Genomic DNA, 16,342 nt, shown 5'->3' with positions numbered 1-16,342 from the left:
AAGCAAGTCACTCAGCACTCTGGAAGGCTGAGGCAGGAGAACACAAACTACAGTCCGCACTTGTCAACTCAACAACTTAGCAAGACGTTGAATCAAAATAAGAAATACTACAAAAGGGTAACTCAGTTCAAAGGTCCCCAGTTCAATCCAACCCCTTCCTCCACAAAAAAGAAAAAGAAAGAAAGGAACTGGATTGTGGGAATGGAAGATGCATGTGCCCCCTAGAGGGATGAGCTGTGGAAGAACATTAAAGAAGGGGGACTGGGGTTGGGGACGTAGCTCAGTGGCACAGCACCTTCCTGGCAAACACAGGTCATGAGTTCAATTTCCACTATGGAAAAAAAAAAAAAAAACAAAAAACCAGCTGTGGGACATTCAGGTTCCCACTTGAAACTATTTGTCTGAAAGTCTAATCTGGTCCCTGCCCGTCTCCCACACATTCACAAAGACAGCTATGCAGAGGAGTATGGTTTGTCCACTTTGAAACCCGTGCTGAAATGTGGCTGTCACTGTGGTTGTATTGGGAGGCGGGGCCTTTAACAGGCGATTGGGTCGTTAGAGGGGCCCTCTGGCTTGTTTCTCTTCCACACATGTCCACGTGCCCTTTTACTTGTTGCCATGTTGCGATGTCCTGGCCCGACACCCTGCTATGCCCTTGGACATGCCAGCCTCCAGAAATGCGAGCCAAAGTGAACTTCTCTTTGGTATACAGCATCTTGCTTGTGGCACTTTGTTATGTCAGCAGAAAACAGACTAAGGCAATACTCTAAGGCTGGAGTTGGTGTTTTCTTCCCACATGGAAGTCAGAGGCAGCGATGAGCTACCATGTTTTGGTGGCCACTGGGGTTGGAATGTAAGAATCTGATCAAAGAACCATGTAGATTATACAGTCCAAGAAGCCTGAGCCAGAAGTAAGCATGGGACAGTAAGCCTACACCGGCAAACAGGCTTGGAAAGGACATCAGGCTTTGCCACCAGGTGGCCAATGAAGGTTTAGATCACTCTTACCTTGAGTTCGAGGAGCAGGGGGTGACATTTGTCAGCATTATTTAAATAAGGAAAAGGAGTGGTCCGGTCAGAAGAGGCAACTACCTGGGCACAGGCAGGGAGCAGGTCCAGCAGGTGGCCCATGTGGGGTTCCAGGGCACATTGGGCACTGGTCCCCATCCCTCAGTTACTGTCACCAGGACTGAGAACAGAGGGCTGGCAGCCTTTTAGACATGGGCTCAGGGTCACTTTTAGGGAGTGCTCCAGTGCCCATTCTTAGAACTGCTCATCCTGGAGGAAAAGACTTTAATGGCCTTTGGTGACATCCAGGAGGAGGCTCTAGGCCCCAGGCCAAGCCCTGCCTCATACAGACTCTGTGGCCTTTTGCGAGCAGATGGACCTCATGAGCCTCAGCCTCCTCAGCTGTAATGGAGGAGGGAGCTCCTGCCTCTGGAGCTTGCGGAGAAAGTCAAGGGACTTCGTGGTGTCAGAGAATCTTCACAAACCCATGTACCGGAGGATTTGAACCATCTGCTCTTCAATGGTGGGGAAAACAAACTCAGCTGGGGAGCTCCCGCCCCGCCACACCCTTCCCCACACAGCAAATTCAACAGGATTTTACAGGGAAGACTTCCGGGCTTGCCACAGTTTTTCTTACTTGTGCTTGTTAGATATCTCTCTATCCCTCTAGCCTTTCGTTTATCTTATTATTTTTGCAGTCCCCAGTAAATTGCAAGTATCAGTGTACTTTCCCCTAAGCACTTTAGCATGCATATCACTAACTAAAATAAAGCTCATTATTTATTTAGTGAACAAACCAAATCTTTGTTTGGACGTAAAATTTACACATAATGAAATGTGCAAGTCTTCAACACACTATTACTTTGACAGACGCACACACTCGTGTGAACCAGATTCTCACCAAGTTATAAACACTTGTGTCACTCTTGGGGAGCTCTCTGGTGATGAAGAGGGAGCTCAGGACCAGCTGATAACCCCGCTGTGTAGAGAGCTAACTGACCCATCCTCCCATGGACACAGCGCTCTGCAGTTAGCACTGATGCCCAGACCCCGACTGCGGAAGGAGGCTCCTGATTGCCAGACTGAAGTCCCTCTCAAGCCACCAAACAGGAGGAAGGGGAATGAATAATCTTTTCTCAAAGATTAAGAAAGGACTGCAGAGGCTAAAAACCTACGACAAATGCACTGTTTTCAAATATGGAAGAGCTGACTGCACAAATCAACCAGGTGAGTAGAAAATACTGATGAAAGTGAACAGTTTAGAGGGGGGTCTGATAAAACACCCTTAAAGCAGGAGATTACAGGCACAGGAACAACCCCCAAATCAGAGGTGCTTCAGTTTTTCCTTCGCTCAAAGCTCAGAGATGGCAAGAAAGTCAGTCTCCTAAAATTCTCAGATGTGACAGGTAAACGGCTCAGTATAGCTCTTAATTAACCCAAAACGACACCTGCCAGATGATGGGGATTTGCCGAGCACACGGGGCCGCCCCTGTCTGCAGATGGTGGGCTTCCACCTCTGCTCCAGACCTTGGCCGGCTGTAATTAACATACGGAAAGTCTTTCAAAGTGACTTCCCAGCCAAGTTCCGTGTCTGAAGGAGTCTTTGTGAAGGAGGGAGAGAACGAAGATCTGAAGAGGGCTGTGAGATTCTCAGCTCCTCCCTGTGGCTTTGCGGAACTGCATGACTGCATGACTACCAAGGGCACTGTTGCACAAAACTGTCCCTGGCTAGAGGGGCCACACCTACGATTCCACACAAAGGCACCGCCAACCTTTTATGCACACTTATATTTAAATAAAAGTGTCTACCTGAGCATTATTACACCATATAGCATTACATGTAATATCCATATAGTCAGGATATATAATAACATGTGTAATATACACACACACGGACAGGTGTATATCTATGCATACACAGACTCTGCATTTTGGGGTTCTGTCTAGTCTTCTCTGAATGACCTTAAACAAGTCACTTCTAACCAAGCCTCAGTTTTTTTGTGTTTTATTTTGTTTTGGTATCGGGAATTGAACTCATGACCTTGCACTTACCAGGTAAGTACTTGAGCCCACTGAGCTAAATCCCTGACCCCAAGCCTCAGTTTTCTCATCTGTGAAAGTGGTGTGCATGGAAATGACCTTCAAGAGGTTTCCCTTTCCTGCAACCAGTCCCTAGTGCACCCCCTTTGCAGGCCCAGACTCTTCACCCTCCCTCCCTCCCTCCACAGCAAGACCTTCCCAGATTCCCAACAGGGAGACGAAAACCTGAGCTCATAAAGGTCAGCCCTGTCAACCCGGACAGGCTAGCACACTGCACATCGATCTACTGCTGGGAAAAACCTCTTCTCCCACCAGTGCAGGCCAGCCTCGCAGGCCTTCAGAAAAACAGAGCGAGGAGAAAAACCAAGAGAGAGGGCGAGTGTGAGGGAGAGAATACAGAACGGGTTTCATTTCTGCTTCTCTAGGAAATCACAGACTTTCAGGCCAGACAGCGGTGCTGCGTGGGCCACAGGGACACTGGGAAGAAACCAAGCCTGTACCCCGACACTACCTCTGACCAGAGGTAAGGCAGTTGAGTGACTTTCTTTTCTTTCTTTCTTTTTTTTTTTTTTTTTTTTTTGTTAGTACTGGGGATCGAACTCATGACTGTGTACTTGCAAGGCAGGCACTTATGCTGCTGAGTTAAATCCCCAGCCCAGTTGAGTGACTTTCTGAGCCTCAGTTTTGTCCTGTGTTAACAGAAAGAGAACTGTTATTGCACCACTTCCTGTTGTCTACACCTACAAAAACCCAAATGTGCAAGGATCCTTCAGGAAACTCACTGTTGGGTCACAGCAGTGCCACCATAGGCCACAAAACACTAACCCAACTTCACAGCTCACAACCTATTAGAAAAAGGAATGGGGGTCCTAGGGCCACAGGGGACCCTTGACACAGATTGGTGGGTTGCCAAGTTTGTCACAGTCATAGATCAGGTAATTTAGATCTGTTTTCTTGTCCTCTAAGCCTGCCTTCCCTTCTATGACTAGCCTTGTAGATATTTCCATTTGAGATCTCTGGTAGAGCACATTTGGAGAAGTTCTGGCCCAATTTTAACTGCTCTCTTCTTGTGGAATTATTCTGAAATTCTATCCCATCCTGCTCTCAACCTAACAAACAATGGGCAATGCAACTAGCTCCTTGCCAGGGTGCAAGATAACTCCTAATTTATGAGTGCATCTGTGGAGCCTGGAGAGCCCCAGCTGCCTTAAGTCTGCTCTGGAGCACTGCCATGACCCGGGCTGGGATACCCACAGGTGGCACACGGGTGAGGACCAGCAACAGACGAGCCTCACAAGAACCATCGAGGCCCCTTACGGTCGATCTGCTGCCCACTGATCTTCCCCACCACAGCCCCTACTGCCCCCTGCTACATGCCATGGTCTGGGCCCCCTTGCTACCTACCACCTCCACGCCCGCTTCTTGGGGCCATCGCCATCTGTTTCCTTCACTTGAAACGCCACCTTTCTTCCCCTTCTTCATATCCAACCTCCCAACTTACCAAGAGTCAACTCCCATGCCACCTCCTCCAGGAAGCGTTTTAGATTGACCATTGTTGCTGAGTCCATTCCCTACTTTCCTGAGTCCCCAGCCTGGGTCTGCAGGGCACTGCCCAAAACATGTGGATGGAGTGAGTGCTAAGTATGACCAACAGATGCTCCCTGAGTCATGGCCGTCTGGAGCCAGGTCATGAAAGGGGCGCCAGGAGAATTAGTGGCACTCCAGTCTCTTGCCTTGGCAAGCAGGAGAGCTGAGGAAGGGAGGGGAATACCTGTAAGGGGGAAGAGAGCTAGGTTTGCTGCAGGAACCGCAGGGCATGTCCAGTGGACAAAGAACCCCGGATGGGTGCCTCCTGAGGGCCTTCGCATCCCTCTCCCAGAGCTTGACAGATCTCCCTGCTACATAGGGAAAGCACTAAGTTTGGTTCACTCCAAGAGCACAGGAGTTTAACAATGTAGAAAGCAAGGAGCAAATATATAACTAAACACTAAAAATACTGATAGTCATAGCTCAGGCCAGACTGAAGTTGGGTTGGAAAATGGGAAAGTCACTAATTTTTCTTAGTACCTCTTCTGTGTGCTCACTTGGCCACTAGAAGTGCTCAGTCTGAAAACCCGAAGATTTTCTTTGCAAACCGGAATGTGGTCAGAAGCCCCTTGTCCATGGCCTAATCGACCAGCCCCTAACTTCACTGTTTGGCAGGGCTGACACTGAATTGTAATCCTGTGCTAGTCTTTTCTGTCACCGTACAAACACCAGAGATAATGAACTTACAGAGAACAGTGTTACTTTTGTTCACTGTTTTGGAGGTTGCGGTATGTAGCTGATTGGCCTTGTTGGGGGGCTATCGTGAGGGTGCCGAGCTGCTCACATTAGGCTGGGAGGTGAGAGAGGAAGCAAAAGGGACTAGTGCCCTGCATGCCACCAAGGGCACACCCCCAATGGCTTAAAGACCTCCCATGAAGCCCTGCCTTTTAAAGGTTCTCTCACCTTCCAATAGCATCATGGGCTGAGGCCAACCCTTTAACACATGGGGACATCACGGATCCAAACTATAGCCATTCCCAAGAAAACCCAATCTCATGTCCATGATGGCTGTCTAATAAACTTCTGAGGCTCTCTTGTGCCATCCCAAGCTGGATTTATTCATCCCACGGTCATGGACATGGAGAAGTTAGAAGCAGAGTAGGAGGTGAAATTTATTCTAGTGAAGGCATCCAGGAAGGCTTCCTGTAGGAAGAAGATGTAATCAGGGCCTCAAACAACACTCAAACTTCACCTTTGGGTGAGTTACCAAACTCTGCTCCTGTCCACCTGCCAGCATGGGATGTATTCCCCTGAGGAGTAAAAGTACACTGCTCCTGTCCCCGCAGAAGGGAGTCTCAGCCGAATGGAGTGTGTCCTGGTGTTACAGTGTGGATGACAAATCCCCTCTTCTAAAAAGGCCCAAAGGCTTGGACCACAGGAGGATGCCAGGAGGCAGGAGGGTGGGATCTTGAAGAGGCACAGCCTAGTGGGGATCCTTAGGTTACTGGGGTGTGTCCTTGAGGGGGGATTATGAGGCCCAGGTCTTGTACTCTCTTCCAGCCCTCACCAGAGGCCCAAATGAATGAGGTGCCTGATCTTAGACTGGAACTTCCAGAAACCGTGAGCCAAGATAACCCTGGCTTGGGTACTCTGTTGAATTAACTTTGAGCTGACCAAAACACCTGGTTTACAATGGGCCATGGAGACTCTGCTCTTTCTTTTTTAACTGGCAAGAAGGCAGCTGCTAATACAGGACAGTGACCAGTAAACCCAGCAATCCCAACTGCTCGAATCACATCAAGATTGGCAACTAACTGTAGAGAGGTGAGGCCCAGTTTTTTGCACAGGTGCAAAAAGCACAGTGGGGGGTGGCAAAGTCTCTGGGCTTGCAGCCAGTCAGTCCTGGTCAGAGGTGTGAGCTGAATGGCCTTGGAGAAGCCACTTTAGCCCTCTAAACCTATGCTTCCACCTGCAGTGTGGCTATTACGGCACTCATAGGGCTAAGAAATATTGCACTTTAAATTCTTTGTGAATTAAAAAGTGTTACACAAATGCAAGGGGGTATTTGGTGTTTAACACAATTCTTGGCACACAGCACATGCTTTGTGTGACCCGTGCAAAAACAGATGCACTAGGGTTTGTTTAAAAAAATCGAACTGTATTTCCAGATGTTTTTCTCAGATTTCAACAAATGTCTAGGATTTTTTTGATTACAAGGAAAGCCTCAAATTAGGAGTCAGGTCCACAGATTTCATGTCTCTGCCACAGTGTAGCTTTGGGCATGGCCCCTAGGCCTGGAGCCTTACTCTCCCCAAACTGCTGAGAGTAAGGTGGGAGGGAGAAGAGACTGGAGTCTGGTCTTTCCACTCAGAAACCCTCCTCTGCCCCCACCTCTCACCCAGCGACCCTGTGCTTGCTTAAATGACAAGTCCAAACCCCCACCTTTGCAAAGTATTTTTTTGAGCAACAGACTATTTCCACCAGGCTTTTTTGGGGGGGGGGGCACTGAGACTTGAGCATCAGCTGACTGTAAAGCAGATGCACCTCCCCAGCTCCTATTACCAGCTCTCAAAATCAAAATGGCCCTTGGTTCACCAGCTCAGGGGCCCCCTAAAGTCCAGTGCATTCCCAAAGCCTTCAGGGACTCCTCCTGTCAGCCTGGTGCCAGTCCAAGCTGACTTACTTTCCTGCAGGTTCGACCTTGGCCCATGCCTCGGAGCAGCCGGGTCCTCCTCAGAAGAAATCCCCTCCCCTGGATCCGCTCAGCTGGTGCTGAGGCCAGAACATCGCATGGCTGACTAATGAGACGGAGGTGAAGGTGTCATACCTTGCTGGGAAGTCACAGTGCTAGTCCCGACCTGCACCGCCTGCCATCAGATTTTAATGCTGCTGCTGACATATTTATGGAATGCCTCACCAAGTGTTTGCCGGGAGACCAGACAAGATTTACCTCCACAATTACTTCCACATCGTGCAGGCTTCGCTGTGCGCTGAGAACTTGGCTGTGCTAGGCCTGAGCCCCACTGCGCCCTGAGGAACAGGCTCCATTCCGCACACCTTTCTTGCCCCCAGCAAGCAGGGCCCGGGACTGGGAAGATGGAGATGAATCAGATACGCTTCCTGCCCACGGAGAGCCCGAAGTCTGCAGGTGGGGGCCGCACACACATAAATTACCCACATCCAGGGGGACTGGAGACCAGCGCTGAGAACAGGTTGAAGCAGGCTGGGATGGAGTGGGGGAGAGGAGAGTTATCTCCGCCATCAAAGCCCCTCTGGGCTGTCCAGCCACCCAGCTGCTTCAGCTCTTCTGGTGACATCTCTGCCCTGGCAGGGCTCCCAGGGCTTCCATCCCTCCCCCGATGGCCTCAGTGACTCTGCGCCTCTCTCCTTTTAGGTGCCTGTACCTTCATTTAGACTCTTAGGGCTCCGTTCTCAAAGCTGACTGGAAGCAGGATGCAGCCCCCAGAACCTCTCCGTTCTTCACGGAGTCAGTAAACTCCCTTCCCTGGAAGCTTTACTAGGCTCCCCCTGCAGAGCTGCCCTGGGCCAGGGGCAAAGTGGAGGGATGTGGGCCAAGGGCTTCAACCACCTAAGAAGCTTTAAAACACCAGGTGCTGGGGCTAAGGATGTGGCTCAGTGGTTGCCTAGCATGTGTGAGGCTCTGGGTTCAAGGTGCAGTGCTGTAAACAAAACAACAAATCCCTCTGGCTGATACATCTGTACTCCATACTAGTTCGTCCGGACCTCCTGGGGCGAGGGCAGGTAGCACTTTTGTCCAGATTCCCAAAGTGATTCCAGTGAGCCGTGGGTTTGAGAAGCAGGGGCCAGAAACTGACCCTCAGAGTGGGTAAGCACCGACCTTGCCTGAAAGCTTGTTAGAAGTGAGCACTCCGGACCTAGACTCACTGAACCCCAATCCACTTTCTGCGAGGATCTGAGGCTTGTAAGCAGTGGGGTTGGAGGGGCACTGAAGTGCAGTAAAGATTGCCCTGGTATTCTCAGAAGCCTCTCAGTGGGGGCACTGGAAGGCTACCCTGGAAGCAGCCTGGCCACCACAGGCCTGGCTACCAGGAGGGGCTGGCTGGGGCAGGAAGACTCTGTATGGCCATGGAGGCAGGTGATATCATTACCCAGACAGCTGACAAGGCACGGGTGCTTGGAGGGAGCTGAATTAGAACCTTGCGACAGTCCTCACAACTCCCAAGGCTGGGCCACAGGCAGGAACCCCAGTGCAGTCCCCTCTGTACCACAAACTCACTGGAACAAGGCCCTCCCCCAGTCCAGGCCTCAGTTTCCCCAGGACCCTGAAAAGGCATAGATCTACCTTTTTCCATTATATATTACAATGTAATAATAACAGAAATAAAGTGCATGATGAATGTAAGGCACCCAGGTCATCTCCAAATCACTATCCCATTCCACCTCATCTTTGGAAAAACTGTCTTCTATGCAAGCAGTCCTTGGTGCCAAAAAGGTTCCAGGGAATGCTTGGCACAGATAATGTTAAAGAAGTCCATTTCCTGGTTCTCAGCTGCCAAATGAATTGTTTCTTAAAACTGATCTGCCTGTGGGACACGCATCATGCCAGTTTTCTGTTCCCACTTTTCCCTCCTTAGTCCTGCAGATCCAATCTCTTTCTCTCTTTCTTTCTTTCCTTCTTTCTTTCTTTCCAAAAGAGGTCTCACTCTGTAGTCCAGGCTGGCCTTGAACTTGTGGTGATCTTTCTGCCTCAGCCTCCCAAGTGCTGGGAATACAGGTGTGCACCACCACGCCCAGTGTACCCAGTCCTTTTAAAATTCCACTGACACTTTCCTGTGTGTCATCTGTGTCCAGCTCACAGGCCAGCAGAGACATTGCTTTGGTGGAAAGGGAGGTGAGGGAAGAGAGCAGAGCAGAGCTATCTTTGGGGACCGGAAGGAAGAGAGCAGAAGCTTCCCAAGGGAGCAGATGCAGGCCAGGTGGGACCTCACAGGTGTGCTGGAGTGACCTGCTGTATGTCCCCTTGAAGGCCAGGTACACTGACCAGGCACAATATTTTACCACCCATTCCTTCCCCAGGTACTGACCGAGTGCTGCTACTAGGTCCTGAGGCCACAGCCCTGGACAAAACAGATCCCGAACACGAGCGCCCCCTCTTTGAGCTTATGTTCTAGTGGTCTCATCAGACAATAAAGTAAAATAAGTAAAGACAGTGTGCTCATGAGATGTCGTTAGGAGAAACAAAAATAGGAAATAGATTTAGACAACTTAGGAAGGTTATAAAATTTTAGAGGAGGTTATAAATTTTAGAAGGTTATAAAATTTTAAAGGAGTAGAGATGGTTTTGCTGAGAAGGTAACTTTTGAATAAGAAGTCAAAGGACCAGAGAGTCAGTCATGTGAGTATCTGTGGCAACAGCACCCCAAGTAGAGAGAAAAGCAAGTACAAAGGTCCTGGGGCAGGAATATGGGTGGTGTGTTAGAGGAATAGCCAAGAGGCCTGCATGACTGGAGAGGAGAATTGGGTGTGACCTGACTCAGGCTGGCTCCTGCTGAGAATGGACTAACCGGGCAAGGATGGCAGGGGAGGCCTTCAGGGGGGTCACTGCAAATGTTTGCTGAAATACAGACCCCTGTCCACAAAGTGGATCATATGGCCATTGGGGACCTAATGCTGCAAGGCTGGGAAGGCCAGGCCATGTGGTCACACAAGCAGGTGGTCAGCTGATCAGAGCCAAGAACCTTCTCTAGGTGGCAGAGAGATCACTTTGGATTCTAGTCTTTGCTCTGTGTGACCTTGTGCCTCTTCCTCGCACAGGACCTACAACAAAAGTAGCATGCGGGGTCCCCATGGCGCTGAGACGACTCTCAGTGTGGCTGTGGAAGCTGGTAAACCGAGGCCGATACAGGCCAAGGCCATGTCTACCCTGCCACACAGGGACGTGGGGCAAGGCATCCACCATGTCCACTAGGGGGAGCTTTGGCGATTCTTCCTGGATGCAAAGGACTTAGGCAAAGGACATAGCCTCAGTCCTGGCTCTCAGGGATTTCAGTTCCAAGCCCTCTGGTGGCCCAGGGGTGGCCCTGAGACGTTTCCACGGTGCCAGGGATGCTGCAGTTGGCAGGGTTCTGTCTCTCCATTCCAAACAGCCAACAGCAGCTATTTGAGAGGCTGGGGCATCAGTCTCTGCCCCGTGACAGACAAACCAAAGAGCAGGTAACAAAGAGGCCACGTGGGGCAGAAAGCAAGTCCTAGGGCAAGTGTTTGCGGTGAAGGAGGCGGGCTGGGAGGCTTCTGGCTCACACCTGTGCTTCCTGTTTGAGCTATTTCAGGTGGCTCCTGAAGCACGCACTGGACACCTGTCCCGCGCCTGGCTCTGTTGAGAAGCACGTGGGCCTAGGCACACTTAGGCTCATGAACCCACCTCGCCCTCCAAGACGGCCAGCATCGCTAGGGTTCTGAATTTCTCTCTGAACACTCCATTTATCTGACGGTTAAAAAGGCCCAATAGGATGCACTTAAAATAGACTGAGTGGGCAGGGCAGCCACGTAGAGATGACGAGGTTGTTTACTGTACAACAGAAGCCAGCGGAGTGGGCCAAGGGCGAGAGATCCAGCCTGAGCCCTGGCTGGCGCTGCATCTGCTCATGAGAAGAAAGGAGCGGGACCCTGAGAACCGGCCGGGGAGAGCTTTAGGACAAGCCCTGTGCTACCGACCCCTCTTCTGTGCTGTCACAAACGAGAGGACTGCGAACTGGACGAGCAGGTCCCCAACCCTCCTGGTTCTCCTTTAGCCTGTATTTATCTGGACCAAGAGTGAGCAAAGCCCTGGGACAGGCACAGATCCCCCAGCATGGACCATCATGGCCTTCACAGGGGAGGGGCTGAGGTTGGGCAGTAAGGAAGTGTGCTGGTTACATGTCAGGCAGAGGGGCGCTCGCGCTCTCGGGGACCCACACTTTTTCTTGCCAAAAGAACTCTGAGGACTCGAGTTGTAGCTTGTGGTAGAGGAAAGAAGGAAGGAAAATAGAAAGAAGGAAGGAAGGAAGGAAAGAAAGAAAGAAAGAAAGAAAAAAGAAATTTTTTTTCAGGAGCTCAAATCCAGCCTGGGCAACACGGATCCCATTTTAAAACCAAATAAAACCAGGCTCAGCAACATGACCACAAGGTTCTGTCCTGGTGCAGGCAGGCCCAGCTCACCTTCCCCTGCCATGAAATACAGTGCACTGAGCCCACGGGGGACAGCAACCAGGCTGAGGGATGGGAGGAGTCAGTGTGGGGACAGGCCCATGGAGGCCCCAGTCAATGTCTGACACGCTACAGAGCAGGGCCTTCTCCCTCTCGCTGTCCCCCAGGCAGCCTTGGGAAAACCAACATGCCTCCACCACAGGGTGCCGACTGAAGGCCAGTGATATAAAACAGACTCTCCTGGTTGGAGCCTAGGAAATCTGGAGGAGCACAAAGGCCCCACTGGACAGAGTCCCAATCTGGGGTGTCCTGCCACACCTCTTGGCTTCTCGGCCTCCCACATTTCCACAAAGTCTGCAGAGTTCTTGCATAGTCCTGATCAGAGGCTCCAAGGAAGAAAAGGCAGAGGACGGGCAGGCTACATCAGGCCAGAGGAGACAAAAAAAGGGGAGAAAGGCAGGACTTGAACTTGCCCCTGATAGATGTGCAGGTGGAAAAAGGTGTCCTAGAGTCCCACGTGGCCACTAAGAAGCCACTCACCAGGAGGGAGGCCCCTGTGCCTCAGTTTGGGCTCAGAGCCAGGGCCACCACAGCACCCTCACCCACTGCCCATTGCCCAGCCAGCCCCGGCTGGGGGACCTGAGTGTGGATAGCCCCACCCCACCCCCAGCCCACCCGCTGCCCACCTCCTCAGGTCTGCGAGGTGGCAGGCCCTGCCTGCTCCCTGGGGAGCCTGCCGCCAGGCCTGATGGCGCTGACGGAGGGAGGGAGGCCGCCAAGCTGTCAGTCTGGAGGTGCCCCTCAGAGCCCCTCCTAGCTGGAGCGAGGAGGGTGGGCCAGCTCCGGAGCTGGGCTGTCAGGGCCTTCACAGAGACGAGGCCGGAGAGGCGCTGCCTGACAGCTCGCCCACCGAATTAGGACCATTTGCATGCTAATTTCCAGCGCTCTAACGGGCTGGCAGGCTGGCTGGGGCGAGTGTGCGGAGAGAGGCACGCGGCCTCCCCGCCCGCCTGTGATGGAACAATGCTTGACTGATCTAGCTGCGTTAACGAGCAAATTATGGTAATTTTGTTATTACAAATGCATAGAAATTTCCAAAGCAGGCAGCCATTCAGGGCAGCTCCCTGCTCCTCCCCGCTCCTAAATACGGAGTCCTCTGTTTGTACACAGGAGCCCAGCATGGCTTGGAGGACCTAGGTTTCCAGGGGGCAGGCTTCCCAGGGGGCCATCCCAGGGAGACCCAGCACGAGCTGGTCCAGACCTGGCCACCATCAGGCCATCCATCCCCGTCAGGTGCTGCACCCCCAAACCTCAGCTCTTTTTGTCCCCCAGGATTCTGCCTTGATCCTGCAGCCAAACTCTCACATTAACTGGTTTCTCTCCATCCTGAGCAGGTGACATGGGCAGTTCTCACAGACAGTCCTGGGTGCTGAGAGATCCACCCAGTCATTTCCGTGCCACCACTGTGAACTGGGCTCAGTGAGGGCCAAGTGAAGACTGTCCGCCGGGTGGATGAATGAAAGAGGGAGGGAGTGAAAAGAGAGAAGAAAGGCAGAACACGAAAAAGGGACGAGGAGGGAGGGATGAGGAGGAAGGGAGGGGGCAAAAAAGGAGGAAGGAATAAAACAGGACTGAAAGGAGAAAGGACAGAGGGAAGGAAGGAAAGAAGGACAGCGGAAAGGAGGGAGGAAAAAGAAGCCCAGAATCCAGTTCACACACAAGGACAATCAAGTGGGACCCCAGCCCCTCAGCTCGCTGGCAGTGAAAGTAATCCAGGACTTTACTGGAGGGATTTATTTGCCAGTTTGGCACCGTTTCTGGTGTTTATAGTTGTCCATTGTGGAAATCGCGATTTGTCCCAGTTTTCCTGGTGATCTTCTTGCTGATTGGGAGTGTGATTTGGAATTGTGCTCTGGACTGCATCCAGAGAGGCGCTGTTTCCAAGGGCACCCCCACTCCCCGTAGGGAAGCGCAGCCCAGTCCAGGTGCAGGGCTTGGCACAGAGGTGGCACCATGGCAAAAGCCAGTCCGCCCTCCGGCAGACACTGGGGGTGGGGGTGGGCATGCGGCCGCCCTGGGCCTCCTCCCGGAACGCCGGCAGCCCTCCTCTTTCATGATGGGGATTTCAGGTCAGGCCGATGTTATGGAAAGGTCAAGAAGCTGCCTCAAATCCATTTTGGAAGTCAGTGGGGAATAAATCATCAATTAGGGAGGAAACCAGCAGTGAGGAAGCTCTGCTCCCGGAGCCCGAGGCGGCCAGGACTCACCGAGACCTTGGGAGGCAAAGCCCCACACGGAAGCCTCGATTTCATGACCTCAGCTGGGGTCGTGGTCAGATTTTTCTATCTGTCTGATTTTCTAATTGGGTTACATTTTCCAGCGGGAAACTGAATCCAAGGAAAGAAAGCAATCATTTCTTTCTGTTGGACCCTCCTGTCAACGCTGAGTCTGCACAAGGAGGGCCAGGGATAAAAAACGCTTCCTCGTCTCCTGCTTCGCTAGGAAGGGACCCAGTGGAGCAGGCCACTGCCTGCAGAGAGAGCCAGCTGGCACCTCCTCTGACAGCCTGTGTCCCCACACAAGGTCTCTCCTTGTCCCCCTGCACACCTCCAGTCTGTCCAGCAAGATGGAGGGCAAAGTGGCGCAGAATGTACCAGGGCCGTCCTCTTCCCAGAGGTGTGTCAGCACAGAGCCTGCCCCACACCCCAGACATCCCCAGCCCAGGCCCGGGCTAAATGTCTGCCATGCTTCTTCTACACGGTGTGCTACCAGAAGCCAGGGCAGGGCCTGCACTGCCCGGCCCCATGAGCTGTGCCACACCTCCACAAAGCTCATAGAAGGTGCATGGCTCCTTTTGCAAGAAGCCGATGCCAATTTCTTGGCATCTGTTTTTCCAGTGGTTTGTTCCTAAGCATTCTCTGCAGGAATCTGCCACCCTAAATGGTCCTAGAATGGCTACCGAGTGGCAAAGTCCCAGCGCTGAATCCTAGGGGCCACAGAAGTTTGGTTCAAGCCAGCATTCCTCAGAGCAGACACCACAGCTTGCATTCTCTCAGGTCTGCTCTGGCCACCTCTTCTCTGGTCCCACACAGACAGCAATTTCTAGGCTTTCACGCAGCATGAGTTCAATTTCAAACTGGCCAAGTCTTTCCCTTGTCATCTACCCACAACCACAGGAGACCTGTGTGGACCCCTTTTCGGAAGCTTCAGGTTCCACCTGGTACAATGGGACTCACACTGGTGCCATCTCAGGCCACCATGAGGGCACCACTGAGAGAACCCAGAAGGAGGCTAGGGGGCTCGAGAGTTGAAAATGGCCACCACCCAGCTCTGCAGGACAGTCCCCAGGCTTTTTCCACCTGGGACTGCTCTTGAGACGAACATGATGACCCAGTTTTCATTTAAATTCTTCTTTCCTCTCTCTCCTTTTATCTCTCTTGCTCTCTCTTGCTCCTTGCCTCTCTCTTCCTCTTGTTCTTCCCAGCCTGGATTTAAGTCTCCCTGCTTCAGTCCTTTATTTGTGCCTCTGCACATAGACTCCTTATAAAGAAAATTCATTTGTTCAGGGTCACCGCGTGGTTTTTCATTAAAAACAAATTACCCGCATTCAGGGAGGACATCTGGACTTCGCGGGTCCCATTAATGACTATATTTCCAGCCTCCCCGGCCCGGTTGGGCTCCCCTTGCCTGTCACCCTGCCTTCCTGGCCCCGGGAGGACAATGAGAATGACAGTCAAGTGAAAGGGGAAACATGAGGGATGAGGGCAAGAGCAAGTCCCGTGAGAGAGGAAGGAGGGAAAAGTGAAAAAATAAATAACTCAAACAGAGGGTAACCAGGGCCATTGTCTCGGCACCGGCCAGAGAAGCCAGAGCAGATAGCAGAAGGGCGGCACAGAGTGGCGCTGGGGCCCTGTTTAATTACACACCCAACTCCAAGGCCTGGACTCTGGGTCAGACAGAGAGGGAGGGCAGGGTGCTTTCCTCAAAAGATCCCACCCACACCCACGGAGCACCCGCTTCGGGAGTGTGAGAGACCGGGCAGGAATCCTCTGGGAAGCCAGGCAGACTCCGCCTCAGAGGCAGCCAGAGATAAGAGCATGAAGGCACCTCAGTGCTTATCAAGCAGGCCTGGCTGGTGCTGCGGGGTACACGTGGGGTGGGGGCTCTGGGATGGGGAGTGAGGTTCCTTGCAAGAGGGGTTATTTAGAGTGGGCCTCAGAGGACAGATCCCTCACAGGCAAGTGAAGAGGAGAGGGAGATAGGAGGCAACAGAATCCCAAGTATGCTCCTAGTGTCCTGGCGGGAAAGGTTCTCCCAGCCATGAAGGAACCCCCCCATCGGGAAGGCCACTGGGGAAGCCACTGGGCCCAAGTCTGTCAAATAGTCTCCATTTGCTCAGCCTCCATGGGCACCAGGGCTCAGTGAACTGGAGACGCAAGCTCCAGGCCCCGGGTCTGCTGTGTGTGTGCCCTGGCAAGGCATGTCTCTGCTCTGCGTTTGGCAGCTTGCCTCTCAAACAGGGACACATTTGTAGGTACTCCCAGGGACACCTGGGGATGACAGAACAGTGTGCCCTCTGCAGATTGTGAAGCACCATGCA

At 52.2% G+C, this 16,342-nt stretch overlaps 1 protein-coding gene and 1 long non-coding RNA gene across 5 annotated transcripts in view; one reads left to right on the top strand and one right to left on the bottom strand.

Annotated features, from left to right (window-relative positions):
• Positions 1 to 16,342, bottom strand: part of Pax5 (paired box 5) — a 177,907-nt gene that overhangs the window by 18,255 nt on the left and 143,310 nt on the right. The window lies entirely within an intron of this gene.
• Positions 1,925 to 8,991, top strand: LOC134470587 (uncharacterized). 2 transcript variants are annotated; one of them, XR_010039528.1, is made up of 3 exons: positions 1,925 to 2,235; positions 3,474 to 3,571; positions 7,269 to 8,991. It is a non-coding gene; the product is annotated as an uncharacterized LOC134470587 (long non-coding RNA). The 2 variants fall into 2 exon arrangements; XR_010039529.1 differs by lacking the exon at positions 7,269 to 8,991 and adding an exon at positions 6,136 to 6,561.

This window comes from Cavia porcellus, unplaced genomic scaffold, assembly GCF_034190915.1.
Source record: "Cavia porcellus strain 051 isolate PalLab524CR breed Dunkin Hartley unplaced genomic scaffold, mCavPor4.1 scaffold_1, whole genome shotgun sequence".
NCBI classification, from domain to species: Eukaryota; Metazoa; Chordata; class Mammalia; order Rodentia; family Caviidae; genus Cavia; species Cavia porcellus.
This window is presented reverse-complemented; position numbering and strand designations above follow the sequence as displayed.